The sequence below is a fragment of the Pelmatolapia mariae genome, linkage group LG15, assembly GCF_036321145.2.
Source record: "Pelmatolapia mariae isolate MD_Pm_ZW linkage group LG15, Pm_UMD_F_2, whole genome shotgun sequence".
NCBI lineage: Eukaryota > Metazoa > Chordata > Actinopteri > Cichliformes > Cichlidae > Pelmatolapia > Pelmatolapia mariae.
Genome location: NC_086240.1, coordinates 30,600,271 through 30,626,564, shown reverse-complemented (window position 1 = coordinate 30,626,564; position 26,294 = coordinate 30,600,271). Strand labels below are relative to the sequence as shown.

Here is a 26,294-nt window from a genome sequence, read left to right as displayed (position 1 = left end):
TTCCCTCTTATCCTTTTGGTTCCTGTCTGTGCACAGTGTATTTGGCTAGATCCATTTTGAACAGATTTGGGGAGCTGACAGCATCAAGGCTAATGCTAATCCTCATCTTTGTGCAATCTTATGTAATCTTTAATCTCTTACTGCACAATTATACACTTTTCTGACAGAAAATAGACATTCTGGAAGACTTTTACTCTTAGTAGCTAAATTCTGCAGGATGGACCTGCAGATAATATTTATTTAGCAAAAAAGAAAAAAAGTTGCTTCTTCAATGAGTGTCTTGCATCCCACAGATGGACTTAAAGTTCAGCTGGCAGTGCTAATACTTGTTCTGGTGAGTTCAGTCAAGTGGCACATGAACCAGTTTTCCACCTGCTGGAGATTCTGGTTATAGTGACCCTCCAGGCCCACTTCCACTGCTGCTGTTCAAGACAGTAGAGTTTTGAATTTGGGATGCAACAATCCAATTTATTTATGGGTGAAACAAGATTAGGATAAATATTTTTTTTAACATGTTGACAGAGGAGAAACTCTCGTGGTAGGACAGCTTAATGCTTCCATACTTAAGGGAATATTTTGCCCTCCATTAATAGATGTAGCAGCACAACTGAGTGGCGTCTGTGTGTAGAAAAACCACTGCAGGACTTCGTGTCATCACATGGAGGTCAGATTGTTCAGGCTTACACAATCTTAGACAGCCGTTCATCTGTGCTCAACCTCTCACCAATGAAATGTGCCTCTTTTCTCTTAGTTTCTTATTTATTTCTTTGCTCTGGTGGTTAGGTTGTGACATGCTTGCAGGCTGAAATTATTGTCACGCATGAGTAAATGTTGATCCGTGTATGAATGCAGGCTCTGACTGAGCCAGTGGGGACATACGCTGACACGTGGGAGCCGAGCTGTAGATCACACGATGGCCTCTGAATGCCTGTGCTCCCTCTAGGATGTCCCCCATGATCCATCACAACAGCTACATTTCTTTCTCAGCTAATTAAAAACAGAGGCTATTCTGCTTTTGTTGTCTCCCCAATCCATCAGCTTCATTAATGAATTAGGCATGTTTATGAGCCAAAAGTATTGCCACCGGGTCATCGTCGTAGCGATGTCAAGGGAGGAAACGATGTGTGAAAGCGATACACTGTCATGAAAAAACTTGTCAAAACAGGGCCCGTGGAGATGTCCATCTTTGGGGTGTTTCTTCAAAGGAATTCAATTAGTGGGAGTTATTTGTCTTGCTTCAAGGACCCGGGGAATACAGGGATCCTATCATGCCGATCGCATCATGACAGTCCACTTCAACCTGCCACACTCTTTGTATTTGCTCACAGCGTACTTAAAATGCACAAAGTTGGTCGGTGGTGCTTGAATGTGGCTTCATTTCCTCTGAAAAAAAACCTCACACTCGCTCGTTTACATCTGGAGTACAGGCAAAGCAAGAGAATTTGAGCAAGCATGGCTGCCTCTCATATCCTGCTCAACATTTTCCATTTTTAATCCCCCCCCCCCATTTTTTTTTATTTTAATCTCTCCAATTCCATTTAGCTCTCAAGTCCATTTAGCCTTTATTCATGAGTTCAGCAGTGCACTGGAGCTCCTCGGTCTATATTTAAAAACCTCACCGCTGAATAAATCGAGCAGAAATCTTTTAATTCTGCCAGCCATCTCCCCACTCCAGAGTTTTTACAGTGGAGCTGGAGCAGAGGAAAGACAGAGATAGGTTCCTTTACCAGGCTTCAGCCATACGCTGGCCTCTCGGCAGTTACACAGAGATACAATTGACTGAATGAGTTATCCTCAGACTTTGTAACTGTGTAACTATTTTCAAATATTTTGTTGGAAAAAGCCAGTCGATGCTGACTATGTATAAAATTATTATAGATGTCAGCAGTCAAGATTTATGCCAATTTTATGGTGGCTAATCTCATATCTGACATAAGTTATGTTTATAAAGAGTTCTTGGTTTCAAGAAATAACAAAAAAACAAGGAAGGACATTAGTATCAGCATCAGCGTGTGCAGATCAGTCGTTACATAAAAGTCAGTTTTAGGCCAGTAAAAAGTGCCGAACAGGTTTGTGCATAAAAAGAACTTAGAGAGAACTCAAGTAACCAATTGAAGCTATAATATTGGGTTTAATGTATTATTAGATATGTTTATATTTTTGGATCTTAACATTTGTATTGGAATTTGTTTGCTTGCTTGCTCATTTTCTCAGAAATTATTTGTCAGAGAGCCAAAGTTGTATTCAAGACATGTCATCATTTCCTCTGACATCAGTGGAAAAACTTAATTATAAGCAGTGCGGGCTGTTTCTGTAATTAAACAGAATTTGTCTAATATTAGCTAATTAGCCAGCACCAACCCACATATCAACCTGCTTTCCAAGCCACAAAAATACAAAAACATACAATCTATTAATTGTATGTTTTATAAAATATCACACCTATTAGTTTTTCTGTGTGTGTAGTTTTGCAGTAACCAAGGGACAGTTACATACACGGGAAAACTGCATATATTCAGCATATTTCTTATGTAATAAAATTCCAGATTTGCTCAAACTCTTAACAGGTTGTGCGGTGTTCATCATTTTACTACCACTAGTCTGCAGAGTTTTACAGGCCCCACACATATTTTAACTGGCATGTTGAGAAACAAGCAAAGAATCAGACAAAATAAAGCTCATTACTGCAGATCATATACTGCAGAGAAACTCTATCTGTAATTATTAGGTTTAGTGGAGTAAATGCTTTGCCACCCGTCAGTTGGGATGGTTGCTGTCATCCTGCACAAAAGTTTGAACATTTTTTTATTGAATTTATTTGTACAGCACCAAATTACAACAAAAGCCATCTCGAGGTGCTTGATATTGTAAGGTAAAGACCCTACAATAACAGGGCTCGCAAAATCGCTAGCCCGACATCCCGGGGCTAGTGATTTTTTCCAGTCGGGCTACCAAAATCTAACTCAGCCCTGCCCGTCGGGCTATCATAGGAAGGAAAAATATATGTCAATGCTGTTCCACTCTTTCGCAAATGTAGCTGGATAATTACGTCATTGGCATCGATGAGCCACTGTCAATATGTGAAATCGAGTTTGAATTTGCGCTTCTTCTTTTTTTTGGTATTCACTTTCACTTTGCGATCGTGCGAACTGTGTATAGAGAGCGGCGGTACTGATTGGTGGGTGACACATTAATCGCGCACCAATTCCTCTGACATCGTCTTATCACTCATTAGCTTACTATTCAAACGTGACAAGTGAAATTTCCCGCAGCAAGCTTAAACATGTGATAGAGGTTGATTGCGCAGAGAATCGCTGACTGTTATGTAAGTACGTGTGTAAAAACAGATGGATTTACGCAGGAATTTTAGTTCTGCAGAGCCAAATAAGACAGGTCAGGGTGAAGAAGGGACAGCCAAAGAAAAGCCGACCACAAAACGGAAAAGTTATGACAAATCAGACTATGAGGCAAAAAGAAAGCATAGCTTTTTTGGTTTCATGGACAAAAGAATTTCTGTGGCTGGAATATGACAACGTAAATACCATAATGTTCTGCCGGGTGTGTCGTGAGTTTCCCTCGATATCTGAGTCCACAAGCGCCTTTGTTACTGGGACCAGTAATTTTAGGAAAGACCCCATCAGAATCCATGAGAAATGCATTATTGCTCAGTCTGCAGTATCTTTCCCAGAACAAACACCAATTGCAAAAACATACTAAAAATAAACCAAGCACAACAAGAAGTCCTGAAAAAGCTGTTTAGAACAGCGTACTATGTTCCACAGAGTATACCATTGGTAAAATGTAGCCGTATTTGCAAACTTCAAAAAGCAAATGGCCTAGATCTTGGTTCCACTTACCTCTTACCCGGGACTTAAGCGGAAATTTCAGATTCAGGATCTGACACAGACTGATTCATGTTCTACACAGTTCCAAATATTTGAGTTGATGATTGTAATTTTTATACAATTGTTGTAATTTGTGTTTTAACAATTTTTTGATGGATGTTTTGTTTCCTTTACAATATTATACTTTAAAGTATATTACTGTAAAGGAAGCAAAACATCCATCAAAAAATTGTTCTCATTTTTTTTTCGGGCTACTTAAATTTACTTTGGGCTACCAAAAACTGAAGAGTGCCTGCCCAAAGGGCTACCAGGGATTTTGAAATTTTGCGAGCCCTGAATAAGACAGAGAAAACCCCAACAATCCAACGACTCCCTATGAGAAAGCACTTGGTGAAAGTGGGAAGGAAAAACTCCCTTTTTTAACAGGAGGAAACCTCCAGCAGCAGCAGGCTCAGGGAGGGAGGGCTATCTGCTGCACCACTTGGTGTTGATGGAAGAGAGACAGATTAATAACAACTCATGATTAAATGCAGAGTTTTTTGTAAACACACATCACACTAAGCTAGGAGTTGTCTGCATGCAGACAGCTTGTTCTTAAGTCAGCTGTGCTGATTGTGAGAGGATCGCTTTACTTCATGCTTAAGCTTGTTGAATACGATGTTTCATATGACTCCTGTTGGCTTTTCACCTACTAAGGATTGGATTTGCTTACAGCAACTAGTGCTGCTGCTGTCAGCTCTACAATAAGACAGAGAAGAAAGGGCTGCAGAGCTAGCATAAATTACACACTGTTGTTGGGTGTGTGAGGTTACTTGATTTGAATCTTCTGTTTTTATTTGCATATGTGCTTCTCAATATGTTTTATAGTCTGCACGTATCTATTTTAGTCATAAACGTACGTGCTACACAACCGAGCGCTGCAACACTGCTGTCACTTTTGTACAGTATTTTCCACGTCACAGCCTCTTTTTTTCTCTCTTTCCTCTTATACTGTTTTTTACTGCTATAATACTGACTGAAAGAAAAAAGCTAGATGTTAGAGCTCTGTTCAGCCAGTGCGCCTGACAGGTGAGCTGTGATTGGTGGAAAACCATCAGCTGCCCATCAACTTTCCCAGCATGTTTTTACTGGTTCAGGGGCACAGGGGCATCTTTCTTGCAGGAAATGTGTTAGACATTAAGCAAAGCAGAGAGTCTTGATGTAGTCAGCATCATGTATGTAGATATTTCGTCACAGGGGCTGCCTAAATGATCCAATGTTTCAGGCCGATTATGTGTAGTGAATGCATTCATTGGATTGGGTCAAGGAATGGCTTGCTGTAAATTCACAAGGACGGTGCTTCTCCAGAGAGCGTTAGCATGAGCATCTCCGAGCTCTTTCTCCGCCAGTCACAAGTAGCAATCATGTGGGCGTTGATCTTCCCCACCGAAGCGACGATTGAGGCGCGTGATACATCTCGCTGTGCTTTATTATTTATTAATGATATGTTTATGGTGGTGGCGTGAGACTGATAACGAGTGTTTGTGTTTTGACTAAAACAAAAGTGCTTTCTGTACACACGCTAACGGCACTGAGAGTTTTCATGCATTATTAAGTTGCTGTGAATTTTCCCTGCTACGTCTAATGTCACGTGTGGCACAAAGGCTGGATTCTGTCTCAACAAAGCCTTACTGTGCCACATGTTGAAATCTGCATAGCAGAGAAGCAATTATGTTTTATGGTTTCTATGAATTTTAAATGCAGACTTTATGGTTTTGCTTTGTGCCCACAGATTTTCTGTCAGATTGGACAAATGAGTGTTTCTGTGTGGAAGCTTTTGTTTCTGAGCCTTTACCTTTGTCTTAGCAACTGTGACAAAGTCCTCCATGGATGGAGATTTTTATTATAGCCAGTTTCCACCACTATATGGAGCCCCCTGATCCGTGTGCTGTCTGTATTACGCTGTGGTCTACGTTTCACTGTGCAGCGTCATTTCTCTGCATTGCTGATGCAGCTGCAAGATGCTGACAAAGGAGATGATTGCTCACCCTGGCAGCAGCAGTGCACTGGCACACCAGGCCAAGGCCTACACCAGGCCCCCATTAAAGGGCTGTGATGTTGCCAAGGGATAGAGCTGCTGGCAGAGCAACAGAGCTTTATCTTCAGGACACCCTGGCACATGTTAGATGAGTTCCACAGCTTTGAATCAGCATATGCCATACAGTTGTCCAGAATCTGATAGGATTTTTATCATTTCTCAGATTCCCGTAGGAATAATGCACTATATTGCAATCGAAAGGATCGGAATCGTTTGTAATGAGATTTGCATGGTTATGAGTCACATAGCTTCAGAAATGAGTGATTTGTCTATAGAGGCTGCGGCCAGGGTTGAAAAGTTGAATCTAAAGCTGAATCTTCCCTAAGCTGCCATACACTGATGCTCCTCTAAGACCCCGACTGAAAGAGATGTGAAACTGAGCAGCACTCGAGCTGAAACATGAAATGTTCAATTCACATTCAGTTTTGTCACCCGAACATAGGGTCCCATTTGTGTCCTCCAATCACACATCAGACATCCATGGAGGTTTTGTATATCCACTCTCTCTCCTCTGCACATGTCCAAACCATCTCAGCTTTGCCTTTCTAATCAACCCGACTTGTTCCTCTCAGTCCATTCTGCTCACTCGCACTGAAAAACTTAACATCTTTGACTCTGTCACCTCCAGCTTATCCTCCTGTCTTTTTATCTGTGCCTCTTTCTCCAAACCATACATCATAGCAAGTCTCACTACCTTCTTGTAAACCTTCTCTTTCACTGCTGCTGTGTGTATGCGCAGCTTCATTCACATATTTAATAAAACCATTAAAAATCTCCTCTCTAACTATTTAAAATAAATAAATAATAATATGTTGATGCCTTTTTGCACTGCAGTTAGCAAGCAGCAGTCTGTTGGTCCTTGTTGAGCTCAGCATGGCAAGAGAATAAGTTCCGGTTAGAGCGATCCTCCGGGTCACGGGAGATCATTTTGGCTTGTTTTAGATACCATATCAACTTTATCTATACTGTACTAGAGTAGCTTTTCAGTTGAATATAATCTTACACTGGCTCTTGTTTTGCCTTTTCAGGCCATTCTCTTACTTAGTGGAAGTAGAACTGCAGCATTCCAAACCTCCCCTGGCATTAACATCAACATGAAGCGTCATGGCACACAGCTGGCCGAGCAGCTCCTCTAGGTATACTGTTTAGGCACCTTAGTACTTTTAGCCATATAGCGTATGTCCTGATAACACAAAATACAACATCCTCCATATCACCCACTCTCTGTCTACCAGTCATTCTGGAGTTTCCCTCACTCTATTGTCAGTGCGGTCTGTGGGAGTAAGATCAGTTGTTAATTCTCTCTTCTTATGAACACCCTCAGTTTTTTTCTCACTTTAATCACCTGGCAAATCCTTCTCTGATGTAAGGATGCAGAAACCCAGAGGAGGAGGCCTAATGTGCTGTTAGGATAATGGTTCATTTTAATCCACTCTTCAACAGCGTATGCCAGTCAGACTCTCACTGGTGGTGCTGGTCAGTCAATCAAATTAAATCTCTGAGGGAAGCATTCGGGATGTTGTAACGTGGTACATCTTTACCATGAGTTGTATCAGAATGTTGGAGGACAAAACACGCAGCTGAATATAAAATCACTGGTGAACTACCACACTGTCTGCAAGATTGCTCCACATCCATGTAAAGGCTACAGCCTGCAGCTGTAAGCTTTGCCAATGCAGCTATTATTGAAATGGCAAAGTGCCCTACTTACCCTTTAGAGACTAGCCCTAGAATGAACCACAAGTGGGTGGCTGACAGCGAGCTTTATGTTCAACTATACAAGTCAGAAACACAAAGTCGCCCACCACCACAGAAACTTCTTGGGTTCGCTTACCAGCTGGGGTCCCTCCAGCTTGGCGAGGGTCCCCAAAGAATTGTGGCTTCCTCTATGTTTCCTCTCCTTCTGCACTTGCACTTGTCTCCTGCTATAATTTGCTGGAGGAATCAAGGAAATATGGAAGGAAATGAGTCTCCAAAAGGTTACAAACATGTATGGTATGATCCTCAAGCCTATCACTTGTGTACAAATACAGATGTAAAGAGCATCTGCTCTATTTTACAAATGCATATGTCTAAATCTGAAAACCTCACTTCAGCACAAATGTCTTTTCACTCACTGATTGCATGAGTTGTGTGCATAGATCATATCACATGTAAATGAGGTTGTGAGACAAATCCACAAATGTGTGCTATATTCAAATGCTAGATAGAAAACTTAGACATCTGGGCTGTAACTCTTCACTTCTCGACTGTAACGTATACATTTACCAATTCCAGACTCTGTATAGTAGCATATAAAGGTTACTATATAATTGAAAGAAATTCCTGCTATATGGTGGATGTTCTTCTGCTGAGAAGACAGTCGGACAGTGTGAAACAATACAGAACGATAACCCTGTGGCTCATATCTTAGTTATAAATTCAGAGGAAATGTTGGTAGTTAAGGAATAGTTGGCATGCTCTTAATAAGACTGAAACATTTATTGCTTGGTAATATTTGACAAATAGTAGAACCAACTATATTAGTTATGAGCTATTATTAATGTTATTGTTCTGTTATCAGAGAATAAGAAGATGAAGATCAAAGGGTCAGATTTAGCTACACCTCTTTACAATTCTTACTATCTGTTTAAAAATCTGTCTGAAATAGAAGTATACTAAATTAAGTATAGTACAGTTACTACACTGCTTATACCCTAGGTGCACTGCACAGTGCATAAACATGAGTTCATGGTTGTAATTAGGTTATTATCTTATTTGTATCATTGCTAAACTTAGATGCAAAGGGCTAACAACAGAAAGCCACGACCATGGCACGTGTTGGGTCGGGTTAGGAGTTTGGTAAGGAAGTGAAACCAGCGTGTGTTAGAGGTGAAGGGGTGCACTGAGGTCCAGCTGAACTGTGAATCACGTAACGCCACTCCAGAATAAAAACATGGAGCAGGAAATGAGCAGAATAAGAACACTTTCAGTATTCGGATGCTTTCTAAACAGGCAGCTGTTGTGTTTGGGTGTGTAGCTGTGTGTGGTTGCTGAGTTCGGGTGACGAGGACTGGAAGAATGTGAAAAGTTTTTAAAGGACAATAGAAGACTTGTGACCATTAATAGATGCGCGTATGGAGCCGCTGTTGACTGTGCTCACTCGGATGAAGTACAAAAACAAAAGCAGCACAAACCCTGATTTTTGTTCTCGTGCTCAGTACATGCAGCGCATGTATTTCAGCCCTCTGTCCCTGAGTGGCAGCTCAGCACACTGAATCCGGATCCTGCTGCGTGTCCGGCCACTTTAGCGGCCCACTCATCTGTCCCGCTAGCCAAGTGGCAGCGAAGGAGCAGAATGACTGCTGTTGTGCCCCGGCCAGTCATGTGACAGCTTTCGTGTGGCTGAATGACTAACCCCCCCCCCCCTCGGCCGGGTGGGCTGCAGCTGAAGGGAGAGAATCAGCTCGCTTTCTCTGGGGCCTGACACGCTCATGGTGAAGCATGTCGCTCGTGGGAACACTGCAATTTTGTGCTGGTAAAGAAGACTTAAATCACAGGTTTCACTTACACGCTAAGGTCATCGTGAGTATTTTGAGACTCCCTCACAGTTTTATGTACAGATCACCCAAATTGGAAACACATTAGTGCAGACAGTTGTGTTTCTAGGACAAGTTGAATTTACTGTTAGGTTTGTGACCTGCTGGTTTGTAGTCCGTAGGTGTACCGTGCTGCTGTTGACTGTGAAAACCTGAGACTTCACAGGAAAGAAAGTGTCAAACCATCATCCTGTTGTCCTCATATCTTTGTTTTCTCTCATTTCCTGTCTCTTCAGCTACTTCTTTTTCTCTTTTGTTATCGGCTAAGAAACAGAGTAGCCAAAGCACCCACCTCGGTAACTCCACCCACACCTACACCATTCAGATGTTACACCAGGCTGTCCTCGATAAATATCTACCTTTATACATTTTTGCACTTTATCTAGACAAAGTCAAAAGCTGCGCATTAAGGAATGCATCTTTTTCAGGTCATTTCCCATCATACCTTGCTTCGTGCTTATTGATCTTGAGCAGCTGACTATCACCAGAGAAACCACTCAGACATTCCGTGAAGGCCTAACTCAACCAACGACAGGAAGTGTTCATGTAAGAGACCCCCCAAAAAACCAACAACAGCAGCAGCACCGTTCAGCGTGGGCGTCTGCTGTTGCAGAACAAACAGTTGCATCACATCAGCAAAGCCCGCCTGCACTTGTAGCGTCACCGTTGATCCGCTCCAGCAATCAGCAAAGCCACAGAGGCAGATTAAATTAGATTAGCAGGACTGAGCTTTAAAGTCAGATCAGCAGCTAATGGCTTCTAACATATTTTGGCAGCAGCGACAGTGCGTCTTTTGTAAATAAAGGGCAGTTAGGAGGAGCGCCATGCAGTTAACCCCGGCCCTGCTGCCACACAATCACTCCACTGTGTAATTCCGCTGTCAGTCAGAGATCTGGCAACCACTGCGAAGTTTATTCACGCCCGCGTGGAGATTAACTTGTGAGAAAAAAAAGAAAAGTGTGTGCTTTATTTCTCGCACTTTTGCTCCCTGCACTTTTGAGTTAACAAATGAATGCAAGAAGAGCTTGGTGCTAGCATTGTAGATACAAAAGAGAGCCTCTGTTTTCTTTTATAACCAGTGTGTGTGAGCAAAATACATGGGTTTTTCTTTAACTACAGGTGGTAGGAAAGTACGCTGTGTGGAACTAAAATAAACTTCAGCAACCTCAAAAGTATCTAATGTATTAAGACAAGTCCAAGATAGATCTGAGTACTGGATGCGGACCAGTATGTGTGAGTGGGCATACATGGGCACGCTCCTCTCCTTATCATACCTGGGGACAATATGTGGCTAAGACCAAAGGAAAAAGAAAATGAGCTGCAAACAGACAGAAGAACAGAATAAAGTGAATTTGAATGATTGGAGGTGACAAGAAAGTCTAAAGCTGTTGTATTACATTTTTCACGTGTCAAATCTTTCCACTTATGGCTTCCATGGATGGGTGTTTCATTTAAATTTGACTTAAAAGATAAAAACTCATTTTAAATATTTTTAGGCTGAGTTTTCACAAAACTTACCAAAACCCATATTATAATACTTATTACCGGGTGGCACTGCCGAAAAGGTCTGGGTTTTGAATCCACCATCTGGCCAGGCCCTTTCTGTGTCGCGTTTGTGTGTTCTCCCTGTCTGCATGTGCTCTCTCTGGCTGCTCTGGCTTCTTCCAAAGACATGCCTGAGCTTAGGTTAACTGAAGATGCAAAGTTGGCTGTAGCTATGAATGTGAACGGTTTTCTGTCTCTGTGTTTTGGCCTGTCCAAGGTGTACCCTGGCTCTTGCTTTGTGCCGGCTGGGATTGACTTAGCCCCTCTGTGACGCTGGATTGGATAAATGGAAGAAAAGGATTGGATGGATAATCATCACTGAGTAAACTGTAGTCACTCACTTAGGGATAGTTCAGTGTCTTTGGAGTGCAGTTGAATGAGGTTCAGATCCAGATGCAGCACAGAAAACACGAACTGCTGTAAAATGGATTTTGGACTGAACCTCCTGGTCCTCCTTGAACAATGACATTGTATTAGAGTTGAAATGCGGTGCCCAACCCCAGTGAATGAATCCGTTGTATTATTCTGTGTTAATTCTGTGGCAGATAAAACCTTTATACCCATCCATCTTCTTCCACTTATCCGGGGCTGGGTAAGTGGAGCAGAGAAGCCCAGACCGCCCTCTCCCCAGCCACCTCCTCCAGCTTGTCCAGAGGAACACCAAGGCATTCCTAGGCCAGCCAAGAGATTTAATCTCTCCAGCGTGTCCCAGGTCTGCCCCGGGGCCTCCTCCCGATGGGACATGTCTAGAACACCTCAACCAGGAGGCACCCAGGAGCCATCCTTGTCAAATGCCCAAACCACCTCAACTGGCTCCTTTTGATGTGGAGGAGCAGCGGCTGTACTCTGAACCCCTCGCGCATGGCTGAAATCCTCACCCTATCTCTAAGGGAGAGACCAGCCACCTATTTCCCCCGCTTGTATCCGCGATCTCATTCTTTTTGTCACTACCCACAGCTTGTGACCATAGCTAAGGGTAGCGACGTAGATCGACCGGTAAATCAAGAGCCAAGAGCTTCCATTTTACACTCAGCTCTCTCTTCAGTACAATACACACACACACACACACACACCCTCCAGAGGCACAGTATATGTCCATACAGTAGTCAAACCATACTTTTGCGAGCATGTCTTCGGTCACAGCAGCCACTGCTGTTGTTATTCTACCTACCAGCAACCACCCTCATATTTTGCTTCCATGCGCCAGATTTTCCTATAATTTTTAGAAGTGGTCATGAATAATAGTTATCCAGACTTCAGAACTCAATAAATGAACCAGCGTCTGGTCAACACATAACAGAAAATCTAGCAAGTTGAATCTATGAAAAATGCAAACAGTAACGCAATTTGACACTAAAATAGTATTTTTTGCACCAACAAAGTGATTCCCTGATAGCTATTAAGAGCTGAAAATTGTACATATGTTCAGTCTACAGCCATCTGTAAATGACAAGGAGCAGAATTTCCTACTAGGGAAGCCAGGAGAACTATTCCGTTACAATACAGACTTTAAATATATCAAATATGGACTTTCAAGCTCTTTAGATCTGTACAACCTTTATTTTGCCCTATATTATACATGCTAAATTTAATAAACATGCAAACACATGGAATGCACCTATAAAATAACTGCATAAAATTTACCGAATTGAGAGGTGGCTGCACAGTACTGTATGTGTGTTTTACTTTAGGCACTTTAATTTGGTTTTGTTGCAAAAGCTTCTGTTCAATAGAAAATAATTTCAGTAGCTTAAGCAGTGGCACTCTTTACATAATAACAGGGCACAGGAGCCTGAAAAATCGTAGCCAATCCCAGGACGGCGATGCCCAAAAAGTCCAGATCCTCCTCCTGTCTTGCTGGATCCACATGAAGAGTGGAGGTTTATTAGTCTCTGGACGTAAATAGGCATGTAGAAAACTATAAATGTTATGTTTTCTACATAGCATTTATTTCCTCATTTCCTGTGCTCCCCACCCTGTGCTACCCCATTAAAAAAATCCCTCCTCCTCTGAGGCAGTTTGAAGCACAGAACAAAAGTGGAAATCAAGTTGTAACTTGAAAAATGCAGTGAGAGCTACAAACACTAGGAAAGTTGCATTAGACTATATTATTATAAGCAACATTTTCTAATTCCAGCATCGTTCATGCTTAGAATGCAGTCAAGCCTCGTTCAGTGGCAGATGGCAGTGAGGGATGATGTCCTACATTTAGCAGCATCGTCTCATTTGCACCTGGACGAGTGAATGAATAGATTTCCAGAATGCACCTGCTGGAGAGGCAGTCAGAAATGGGGCCACCGCACAGGCCTGTGATTAAAGCCAGCAGTTCCTGCATGCTTCGCACTAACCTGTAGTTGACTAGTTGAATGTCACAAATACAGTGCCGCCATGCTGCTGTGTAAGGGGGGATTGTGGTTTGTTCTGTTAATTGGATCGAGGTCATTCATTCCAGCTGGACACATCTGCTGCTTTGTTTTGTTTTGTGTCTTTTGTGTGTGTATGTGTATAAGACCCATTTTTCGCAGACTATCGTGAATGACGGGGTCTGGCACATACGCAGTTGATATTCATGTTTTATTGAATCGCAACAATGAATAATTGAGCGTCTGTGTGTCTCCGCAGGGCCTCTGTTTTGGCGGCGCACAACGCAATGTGGAGGAAATAAAGATCCTGATACGCTGAAAACCAGAGGTATGAGTCTTCACACTCCACTGGACATTTGTAAGCTGACACAAACACACTTGTGGATGAACTCGGCCGTGTTTACTCTCTTGCTCACACACACACACACACACGTACACACGCATACATACACACTGCCATGTGAAAATAACCTCATAGCAGATGGCCCACAAAACCTGCTCATTCTGGAGGATTTTCCTTCAATGGATGTGGGTCATAAGGATAGTAGAGCAAGCGCACACACATGCATTAAAGCACATGCGTACACATGAAGCGGAGATAGTTGCCACAAGCTAACCTGCTTTCCCAAGTAGGCGCTCATACCTGTGGTGCGTTAGCTTGGGGCGTGCAGCATAATAGTGGTGCGCCGCTGATGTTGTTACAAGTCTGACCTGCAGGTCAACAGATGCCACCAGCTAAAAGCTAAAGTGTTGGATTCCTTCTTGACCTCCATTTCTGCTGCTGCCATCTTTAATCCGCAGTGCAGCACTAAGGTCAACCTGAAAAATTCCTGCGGGAGTAAAGGTAAGGTCAGCCGGTGCCCACCGCAACCTCTCCTCAGCTCTGACACATCAGTCCTGTGTGTGTGTGTGTCTGTTCTCTTAGTCCCATGCTGCATATATCCGGGGGTAAAACTGCAGCGGAAAAAAACATGTTCCCATTATTTCCTAATCCGAGTGCGGCTGCTAGGTTAGACTGGAACATGACGGCACTTATATTAGATTGGTTTTCGACAGCCAGCAGCAGCACTGTGTTCTTTGTCTCCTTCTTGGAGTCCACAGTGCACAAGCACGTGATACGTTTTGTTTTTTTTTTGTTTTTTAAGTGAGCACAATGTTGCATACAAAATGCACTTTGTTCCTTTGTGTGGGTTTTGTGAAGGAGGGATCTGATAAATAACAATGTGGGAATGGTAGAAAGTGCTGATAAGAGAGCCCCCATCATGTATGACAGAGAGTTAGAAAAGAGCATAACTGACACTAGACTCTGCCTTTGATCATTGTTTGATGTTGTACTGTGGTTGCCTGAGGCTAGCAACTACTGTAACTGACCTGAGATGCATGGCACAGTAAAAGTTGTACTCTAGTATCGTTACCATTATCGTTATTCGTTCATACACTTGGACCGAACTGGCTGCACTGGATATACCAGACTGATACAGAATTCAACTTGTTTAATTCATTTAATGCTTTTCATTTAACATAAACAGTAAAACTTTGTAAACAGTAAACCTGATATTGATTCTTGAAATCTAAAAGAAACATTGCAAAGACCATTGTACTGCGTAGAAACATACGTCTATGTCTACCTTGATGTTCAGGAGTCCAGGATCTGCAGAGACAAAGGACAGGAGTTGACTTTTAAAGCATGTACTTCATCGGGATTCCTACTGTGATCACAAAAGTTTAAGTCAAGGGTTGAATGTCACATGTTTATGTCTTGAACAGTTGAATAGCTCTCTGTAGTTCTGGAGGTCCAGAGGTTAAAAAACCCTTTTTATTAGTATTTATAAGAACTTTGTAGTGGATAGCACCACCAGAGAGGAGCATGAAAATAGGATAAAAACATAAAGACGGAAGGACTGGCATACAACAAAGGTTTTCTGCATTCAGATGGATGTGCCTTACATGATTATTCAGGTTGCTGCATTTCCCATTAATGGTTCTTATGAACGGTTTATCCTTTAACTTTTCACTGTCCACTTAAGATATACTTGGCAACTTTTGATATATGTTTATATATTTAGCTGTTTCAACTTAATTGAGGATCTCCATACAGGAAATTTTTCACTGTTGACCTTAACATGTCCTATTCATATACTCATGCAAATTTGTTTGTGACTGGCTTTGTAGAAATTCAATATGTAAAAACAGTGGATGACCCTGTAGATCATTATGAAGACAACGGCAAGTCATTTTATCTTAATGGAAACTTACCTGCAGCCTCGCAAAGCTAAATGAACCATAATGCAAGTCGAAAATTAAGGCTAAATTAATGCAAACTTTAACTTTACATGACGAAATCACAGACTGAAATACTAGAATTACTCTTGAACTTCAGCATTTCCCCAGTTAGCCAGTTGCACTGCTTGATCTTCACGTTGTCAGTCACCGTGTCTTAGTTTAATTTAAATGACATCGTTGGTGGATGTTTGACCCTACAGAAGTTTTATTCATATATGCACAGAGAACTTTTTTACATATTCTTCTTTTTTGTTGTAGTTTTACTTGCTAATATAAAATGTCTCAATATTTCACTGTGTCCCCTACTTACACAGCCAAGTGTTTCACACCCAGTTTTTCACAGGTGGAAAAAGAAGTCGAGGAGGGGAGATGTCATTGTCTTTTTGCAAACTCACAGTTACATTAAGATCTGGTGTCAAATCAGAACTACAGAAATACTTTATTATATAACTTTATTATATTAAAAACTGTTTTAAATGTGTAAAGATGAGTAATGAGAACAGTAGGCTGATATGGTGAATGAATTTAGTTGATGTTTCTAGCTTTTGTGCAAAAGCTTGTAGTTATGGGATGAGTGGAAAATCAGATTGCACTAGTATTTTTTCATCCTCTGTGGAGGTTGAGATAATGTGTCAAAGGCCTATCTGTGCTAAATGTTAAAAATTATATTCCAGGGCAGTTTCTGTGAAGTCACAGGACGTTCTTGACCTACTTTTAGTACCGAAAAGATGTCAATGCCTGGACTCGTCCAGAACATTTGACTTTGTGATTTCTTCCTCGTTGGAGTTTCCAATCCAGAGCCAGCCTTTCACAAAGGAGACACATTGTAATAAAAAGGCAAAAACAAAAAACAAAACAAAACAGAAGAGCAGCAGAAGAGTAGCTATAAATGGAGAGCAGGGTTTTAGGGGTAAATTTCATCAATGGTTGAGTGGAAAAACGCTTAACAAGGGCATTCTTCCAGGAAACCGGAGTCAGCTGAGCAAGTGTATTCATTATGCAAGGTTCAGTCATATTTACTCTGATAGCTCCTTTATTATGTGTGCCCCAGTTTCCTGTGACGCTTCGGCATGTTTCGATGGAGCGTACAGCTCGGGCTTGTCGGAGAGCGGAGTCACAGTTTGGCATGTTTCTCAGTCTCTTTTTTTTCATTTTCTGTTTAGAACCTCTACTGTAGATGTGAGGTGGTGGTTGAAATGTAAGAAAGAGCGATGCAGCGAGCGTCAGAAGAAGCTGTGCAGAGCTGCAACTGTAGCACATCAAGAGCATCCTCGTGGTGGGAGCATGGAGCTTGCGAGTGTGTCTGTGCTTCAGCGTTCTTGCTGAGTGGGTGTGATTGTAGGCTGGTGAGAAACAGCAAATGAGTCACCAATTCCAATCGTGTTTTCAAGCTTCTGCTCCGTCTCTCAGAGAGTTTCTGCACTGTACAGAGAAGCAAGCTACAACAGCATATTATCATGACGTCGTCCCAGACATTGATATGCATTTCAGCAATCACTTGCAGCCATGGAACAAATGCACACTTGTGCCTTGAGCCTTTAAATCCCAAGAGCTAACTGTTAAACCACTCCTCCTCCCAGCTTGTTACCTCCACGATAATGGCCATGCCAGTGTGGGCTGGGCAGCTATTCACTGAAATGTCAGTGTTGCCCTCAGTCTGCGGTTCCATTGTGGTTTCCAGTTTTTCTGATGGTAAGGAGATGCAGTTGGGGGTGGAAGTGGTGCCGCTAATGAACAGCATTAAGCTCCACTCTATTATATTGACACATCTGGTGGCATTTTTCATCCGCTTGCTTTCCGTCCTCAGCCTAATTAAGTGATCTGGGCTGCAAACTAAAGCATACCCACTGTAGAACACACAGGAAGCACTCTACGGTAGCTCTCTGAGCTCGTTAACCAGCCTTGAAGTGACTTTGTGAAACCTCAGTGTAATACGTCACTAGCAGATTCAGCCTCAGACTTCTTTTGCCCATTCGATGGCTGTCAATTATTCAACTTTACAGAAAGAACTTTCCTCAGGTGTTGTGTCTGAGGAGATGTCAGTGAATTAGCAGCAGCAGCAGTAGTGTTCGACCACACTGAGGCGTCAGCTCAGTGCGCCAGATCCTTGGATCATCAGTCAGTACCAGTCAGGTAGTGAGATCTCTCTTAGCTTCTGCTTTGTAGAAACCGTGCTAGCAGAATTCTGCTCATGTGTTTATCAGTTAATGTAATTATCATCAGGTGAATGTGGCCGCCTTTTCAAACTTGTTATGGACTCTCCAGATATGTAGAACACTTTTTTTGGTTTTAGAGTAGGACTGTTTGCTGGTTTTCGAGTTTTGATCAAACTAAATGAGCAATCTGAGCAAGACCTTAGGGCTTTAATGGAAATGTACCTCTTATTTCTCACATTACATCAGCAGCTTGTATCAGTATCATTCTTGACTGACCAGATTTAGCCACATACTTAGATTCTGTTGGTGGAATATGTATGTAGGGCCGTGTGGCACAAGTTTAAACAGCTGCAAGCCAATTGAGCAAAGTTCACCCAAAAAAAACACAGGCAAAATAAAGCATAGCCAAATCATGGAATTCCGTTACTAGACCACATTTGAAAACCTGGCTACTATGTTATCCAAATTTCTAGCATTGGGGAAATGTACTTTTATGATTAAGGTTAAATACTCCTCCTTTAAAAAGATGTGGGGAATTTTTTTGTTGTTTTTAAAATGTAAACATACGACTGATGATGAACAAATATAATTGTACTCATTTGATTTAGATGGGAGATGTACTTTTGTTACTTTTTAAAGCAGCCCTGATGTAACAAACTTAAAACCTGTTGTCTCACTGCGTTGTACCTGTTTTTAATACGTGTGTGTGTGTGTGTGTGTATATACTATATATATATATATATATATATATATATATATATATGTATATATATATATACATGCCTACTAGGACTGGGCGATATGACCCAAAATTCATATCTCGATATTCTTTAGCTGGATGCCGATATACGATATATATCTCGATATTTTTTAAAGCCATAAAGTAAGAACAAAAAGAGAGTTCTTAGTCAAAGCTGTGCCCCAAATCTCACATAGGCACTTTTATCAACATACAGCGTAGATGTACAAGAAAAAAATACTCAGAAATAAATTATCAGCATTTATTAAATAATAATGCTCCATAAATAAAATAAAACCATGGTGTTTTTGTGCATAACAAAAAGCTCACAATTGTGCAGTCAAAATGTAAACTAAAAGACGCTGAGCATAATAACAAAGACAGACAGATTTCGCAGCTGCTCTGTTCCCAAGTTCTACTGCGTGACTGACAGTCTTGATTTTGAAATCCTCTTTGTAACTGTGTCTATTAACAGGTGCCATTTGTGGTCCTTATACACACATATTACGGTAATATTACGTTGAAGCTCGAAGCAGAGTACGTATCACTCCGCGAGGTTCCTCGGTAGCCGTAATGCTCCAACAATCCATCAAGCAGTGCAGCTTCATAGCTTACCAAAGTCGTACCAAAACATTTTTTGAAAGGTTTCTGAGCGCTGTGTACCACATAAAATCGGTTCGTGGTCAGTAAGCACAACCAGAATTCATACATAAGGCACACTGTCGATTTTTGAGAAAATGAAAGGATTTTAGGCGTCAACGCGTTAGCCCGGGGTGATCCGCGGTAACCCGTTAACGGAGATTTGCCCCGTTAATGCAGTTATGGCGTTAACGTCACTCTGACAGCACTAAAATAGTCATTTCCAAATGTTTTCTTTTTACCGACCAGCTCCTCTTTGATAGCTGCCGTGTCAATCTTGTAGTTGCCTGCAGGTGAAGCAATGGGGGAGGGGGAGTTGTGTTCAGTGAAGGAGAGAGGCGAGGCAGAGTAACGCAGCGTAGAAACAAAAGTGGACGAAAGAGAGGCAAACTTGCGGCTCCACAAGTATAGTTATAACGTAACGTAGACTATATCGATATAAACGATATTGTCACATTTCATATCTCGTATAAAAATATATCGATATATTTAAAAACTCAATATATCACCCAGTCCTAATGCCTACTATACATGCCTATCCTGTAGACCTGTAGACCAAGCTCATCAGCAGGATCCTTCTTTGAGTGTCCACTTGAGCCTGGCTACAAAAGGACCTGAATCCCTAAAAGGTTCCCAACTTTACAGCATGAAAAGCAAGTTTACAGCCTGGTACAAAAAGGGTTTGGGCCTCTATGGATAGTTTCCCACTTCAGAACAGCTGTACATGGATGGATTTTTTTCTTATTTTACAACTCATCCACCTGGAGTTAGGTGTGTGTTCCCTGTGATTGGCCGTCATCTCGAAACTGTCAACTTTAGGCTTTCAGGTGTCGGCTAATTTCAGGCGCTGAATTGAACTTCTCCAGCCCAGTAAATCAATTCCAGATCTTTCAGATGTATTAAAAAGATAATGTGACTCTCCCTATATGTGTTGTTGTTTACTAATATACCTGGTTGGACTGGCCAAGTAAAGTCTGTGTGTTTCTTACTTACTGCATTTCTTACTTATGAAAATAATTTGTTCTGTTGTTCAAGACTCTTTCCTACGTTTCCCAGAGATCACAGGGTGCTTTTACTACGTGTCGGGGAAGGATGATGTGTTTTATTCTGGTCTGTGGAAAAACTGGTGCATTTTATTGCTACTGCAGCAGGTTATTGCCCCGTACGTTTACAGAATAATGTAACAGGAATATCAAGAGTTATATATAACTTTCTGGTCCATTCTTCATCTGCCTACCCTGAAATGTTTCTTCTTTTTTTTTCTTTTTTCAAACAAAGCAGGAGGAGGTGGAAAATCAAACAACCATAGAAGAGGTGGAATGATTGACCACCTGCTCTGAGTGGTTTTTATCTCGACCTCCTCAGAAAGTTCTTTTGATGCTTCACCCCCTCATTCACTTGAGTGGAACTCAGTGTCGGTTGGAAACACATTTCAGTGATATCACTTAACCCCTCATCTATCCATAGCCAAGCCTGTGATCGAGGTTAGGCATGTGGGCGGGGGCCACAAGCAGAAGGCTGAAATTTGTCTCGGATTAAGATGTTTATGAAGTGCGTCTCCTTAAACTGATCAGTCGTGTTTGTTTGACTGGGGAAGTTTAAAGCTTGTGTATGCATGTTGGCAGCAGTGTGTTGCTGCGCCTACTGTGCAGATGGAATAGCAACATAACCTCATCCTGCTTTACTGACTGGCCAATTTGCTAAAGAGCCCACCAAAAGCACATCTGCTGCAGCATGCTAATGACTTGCCCTGGATCTGTTAAATAATTTATGTCTCGCACCTATTTCCCGCATCTCCTTGTGAAATTAGACGGGTATTTTTCGTGATGACGTTGTCAGCACACCCTCTTTTCTTTCTTGTTAATCTCGACTGCGTGTAGTGGCGGATAAGCACAGAAATAAGAGAACTGGGAGAGCTCCTTGTCTGTAGGCATGCAGATTAAGTGACTAGGCCACCATATGGCCAGAAGATGAACACTGATTTTATTTTATTTTTTTTTTATGGGCTAGTTTAAAAATAAGCAGGGTGGGGCAATCACACATCCTAAACAACAGCAGCTGTAGCTCTTTGCTGACAAGCTTTAGACTTATTGCCCAGCCCACTGAGAGCTGTGACAGGTATATTGTTGCTGAAACTGTGGGACGCTCTGGATTTAACAGGGCTTCCTTCCCTCACATTTCGATGGGCTTATTATGGACCCGTCTTCATGGAGGCCAACAATAGAGTCTTTCAGTCGGCCATTGCAGGGCTGGAAACCTTACACTGGCAGGGCTGGAAACATTTCTGGTTTGCAAATTAGCCTAAACTTAACCCACCCAGGCAAGACGACCATTGATCCAACAAAGGAAACTTCTGTGGCAGAAACCTCTCAGTCTCCAGGGGTGTGGAGATCACTTCGCAGAGGTTCAGTTATCGACATGTAGCACATGAAATGGGCCATCATTCCTCACAGCTTCCCGAGGTCCTCCTTAGCTTTCTCATTATGGGTTATTTAACAGTTTACTGACTTCGGGTCGTCGAGTGGTTAGTGGTTGTCAAACACTAAGAAAAGACCAATTTGATATGATGCTATCCAGTGTGGCCTGTCAGTAATCAGCCACAGTTTCCATCAGTGTGGTGATGTAGATTTAATTATAATGGGGGCGGGGATAAAGATGGCTGTTGGTCTCCAGCCATATGCTGGCCTCGGGCCCCCTGGGACTAAGCCCACAGCTTAATAATAAGCAGCCCTGCAGGAATTAGTGCTACTTTAACCACAGTGTTTTGACTGATGGGAGAGGTCAGCTGCTCAGCTGATTTGCAACCGCTCATGGGTGGAGGAGAATTAGGAGGAGCCTGGGATGTGTTCAGGATCTCATCTTCTCTGTTATATAGACATCTGGACTTCGGCTGGCCAGACTAATGTTTGAGCTTACTGACAGTAACACAGTTATCTTCCATAGAACATTAAACATTCTACTTTAACATATTCCTGAGAGCTCTTCCAGTTCTGCTTCAGTATCTATCAGTACCAAAGAATAAAAATGTATTTTTGAGAATTTTATGAGAATTAGTTGTTTTTCTATGAACCGACCTGTGTAATTTAATTCAATTACAGAGAAAACCCAAACAATCGGGCAACTACTCTGAGGAAGCGCTTTGGCCACAGTGGGAAGGAAAAACGCTCTTTTAACAGGAAGATATGTCTGTCAAAGGTTCTCAGTCATCCAGGTCATTGTAGTATAAGGATCTTGGAAAGGAAAGCCCTTTTACTTCTTTAAGTGTCTTAAAGATGTTTCGACTCTCAGATGAAACAACCAGAGATTACTAATAACAAATGATTAAGTGCAGAAAGGTGTATTAACATAAAGATAGTGAGAAGTGAAAAAAAATGCTCAGTGCATTGTGGAAAACCCTGACTATGCTATGTCTTTTGCACTAAGGGGGAGAGAAAACGACTGAAGGAAAGGGAAGCTGGATGTGAGGCAGAGTTTAACCTCTGAGTTGATGACAATATCAATCTTGTGTTCTCAGTTTTCTACTGCATGTGTTTCCAGAATGAATGCATACTGTATATTTAGTCCACTAAGCTGACTCGCCACTCCAAAAGACTCCCGTCTATCAGTTGCTGCTACATCAGCATCTCTTTAGACATTATCAGTGGATTGATCTTAATAGAACTCACCCACTGTGCTGCGTGGTAGCCTCAGTGCAGACATGGAACAAGCAACAGGGGGCAAATTAGTTGTGGCCTGCCTCTGGCCTCTTTACTTACCGTGGTGACCTAAAGTCTGCCTCAAAATATGGAAGCTGTGGTTTGGCAGAACTAATGCTTCCACCAGACAGGGTACATTGATTCTGAGGTGAAATGCAGATGGCAAAGAGATGAAACCCATTTTTAAATTGGCACAGTGAGCCATAGTGTTATAAAGTATCTGTGCTTCATTTACACACCCATTTATAGATGTATTGATTGAGGCTGGCTATGCCCAATGTTGTTCCAACTGAGCTACGGTTAGGCATCTCCAGAGAGCCAGGTCCTACTTGCTGTGTTTGTTTCCATACGGCTTATCAAAGATTGAACAATGATTGAAGATTGAGTGATGTCAGTCGGTCACTCAGCATCACTGCCCCATCGCTTGATGCAGCCTAAAACCGCAAAGAACAGGTCGTCGTTGCGACACTCCAGTGCACTCCAATTCTGCTAGGTGTTAAATATTAATATGTACATTGTCGGTGCTTTGATCTCCGGCTTCTCTACATGTCAAAGAATCCTTGAGTAAGACATTGAACCCTGTATTTATCATTGTATGCATTTGTGTGAGTGTTGGGTTTTCAGTGCTCTTATGGCATTGCCCTCAAACAATTCAAACATGATACGCCAGTGTTGCCTAAAGAAATAAATGCTGACATGCAGTTTTGTGATTAATACGTATGCCATCAGTTTCCACTTATGCAACCAAGCAATGCTGACAACCTGATCAAGAAGCATTTCAAAGAGCCCGGTTTCCATCCCCAACTAGTCAGATGTATTTTAAGTGGCACAATATTAGGCTGGTGGTTTTAATCAGCCTTCTTAGCTCAGGAGGTAGTGCAGGTGTTTGCTGGTTTTCTTCCAGCTTCCAAACTGATAGATAATATCCCTGGGTACACACTAACCTCAAGGTGCTGCCCCCTGTGCCTGGTTTTGCCAGAGGTTTCTTTATAGGAGAATAAAGTTTTAATAAAAATGTACTTTTAAAGTTACCCTTTAAGAAATTGTAATTGTAATATTGTAAGATAAAGACCCTACAATAATACAATGAAAACAGAGAAAACCCCACCAATCATATGACCCCCTATGAGCAAGCACTTTGACAACAGTGAGAAGGAAAAAAACCTTTTTAACAGGAAGAAACCTCTAGCAAAACCAGGCTCAGGGAGGGCCACGACCAGTTGGGGGTGAGTGGATGGAGACAGGACAAAGACATTCTGTGGAAGAGAGCCGGAAATTAATAATAACAAATAATTAAATGCAGAGAGGTGTATAAAGACCTAGTGACCCTAATGACCCCAATTTGTCATTAGGGTCTATACACATAGGCGTGTTGTTTTTGTTGAGTGATCAAAGTGGCTTAAAGGCAAATTGTTTAATCAGAAACTGTCAGCATGTGCTGTAGGCACCCTTGCAGTTTGGTGTGTAACCCTGTTTGAGCGTGTAGCCACATGCATAAAGCGAGCAAAGACAAAGAATGATGAGCCTCAAAGATTATCCCCAGCCGGAACACAATCCTCTTTGGAGGCGCTGTGCATTGGGGGGGCGTATCTGAGTCTGGGTGCTGTCTAGACGCTGCTGCTGCTCATCTGTGTGTGGAGGAACGTGCTGTACTAAGCCAGACAGCTGCACACATTGGCGCAAAAAGTCACAGCTGGATCACAGCATCTCATGTCAGAAGTCGCCCAGCCACAGTGACAAACAAACTCACTCTGATAGAAACGCTTGCGTGCAGTTTTCTATACACTCTCTCCTAAAAAATGTCCCCTTGTGGGTCGGCTTCATTCACAGGCTCCTAAAGCATCGCGGTTGCTGCGTCATTTGCAGTCCCAGACTCTTCCGACCCAACTCTGGCGGCAGAGCAAGGACACACAGTACTGAGTGTGCTCTGGAATGTGGTAACCTAGCAACAGGGCCGGAGAGACAGATCAGGTTGGCGATGGGCGACCGTGGCTCGTCTGCTTAAAGGAAAACCCTGCCTCTAAATAGGAAGTCACCCTCAGCTGTCATTCATACGTCTGGAATTTTTTATTGGTTTCTCTTTGCTTTCAAGTCTGTTACCACAGATTGAAAAGCAGTCCATGCATGTCTGTTCTGTATTTAGTTCATAAAGGCTAATGATGCTACCCAAATGAACATAATCGTTTGGGTCTAATGTTTTCGGCTTCTGGCACTTAAGGCTCTCACAAGTGTCGTCTGCGCCAAATGTAGTCCACGCATCAAGTTCTTTGTGGGCTAGATGTGGCACAAATACCACCACATATCTGCTCGCCCATGTAAGGTGGACTTGTGGCTGCATTGAGACAGCCACACTCACCGTGAAAGCAGCATCAGTCTAGGCCAGGTGCCTGCAAATATACAACCAAATATATCTTGCTGTAGCTGAAAAAAAATCTGACAAAGAGAGAGCAAAATCAGGCCTGAACGCCAGCTTGTTTGCTGTCTATGATGTAAACTCCGCCATTAAGTGAGCTAAAGTATCTGATACGTATAAATAATACGAAGAAGTTATATACAGTAATTAAATTAGGCTAAATCATTTGCATTTCAATGAGAATGCATTTTACTCAGTGCACTCTTGGGGTTGTATGTACTTATTTTTTATATGATCTGTTACTTTTTCTTTGTGCTGTAAGTGGAAAAATACCCAGGTGTCTCTCCCAGTGTGCCGAAACACTGTGGTGTTATAGTGGATGGTTAATGCTACATGAACAGAAAGCAACATAACCCTCAATAATAATAACTGGGGGACAAAACAACTTAGATAAATGTAGTTTTCTGTGGCGAAGAATTTGCAGTTTAAAGATGAGAATTGGAGCTTCGTTTTAACCGATTGATGTCAGAGTATTGCGTCAAACTCGTGTGTCCTCTGTGTACAACATGATGCATGCATGTTGCTGTTTTGTACTAAAACATGCATATGATATGAAGAAGGAATACCATACAAGCTTTGGACGAAAACGTCAGTCAGCTGCCTGAAACACCTTACGAGCTACAAGAGCCACAGTCAAACCCCTGTTCAACTAAGGTAAAATGCAGAGATTCAGAGCAGGGCACGTAGGCCTCTGTGGCCTATTTTTAGAATGACTGGTAAGACATTTCCTCAGCAAAACTGCCTTCCTCCAAATGGAAGAACTGAATAGTTATTTTCAGTATATTTTTTTCATGCCTAAGCCATTATTACGTAGCTCTCCTACAACCTTATTGTCAGTGACATGAATGGAAACTTGCTTGCATGCTTTAAGGTATATTTGGGGCTTTAACCACATCCTGCTAGCAGTCATAATGTGACAATGCTCAGCTAGCTGTCAATGTGTTATAGCGCTCTGCCAGGA

At 42.0% G+C, this 26,294-nt stretch overlaps 1 protein-coding gene across 4 annotated transcripts in view; it reads left to right on the top strand.

The window, feature by feature from the left end:
* fynb (FYN proto-oncogene, Src family tyrosine kinase b) overlaps positions 1-26,294 on the top strand; it is a 78,891-nt gene that overhangs the window by 3,988 nt on the left and 48,609 nt on the right. For 3 of the 4 annotated variants that reach the window (XM_063496556.1, XM_063496552.1, XM_063496553.1), the window contains exon 2: positions 13,668-13,736. The gene's annotated coding sequence lies outside the window, so the exon portion shown is untranslated. Of the gene's footprint in view, positions 1-13,667; positions 13,767-26,294 lie in introns of all 4 variants that reach the window. The other variant, XM_063496554.1, reaches the window with a different exon arrangement.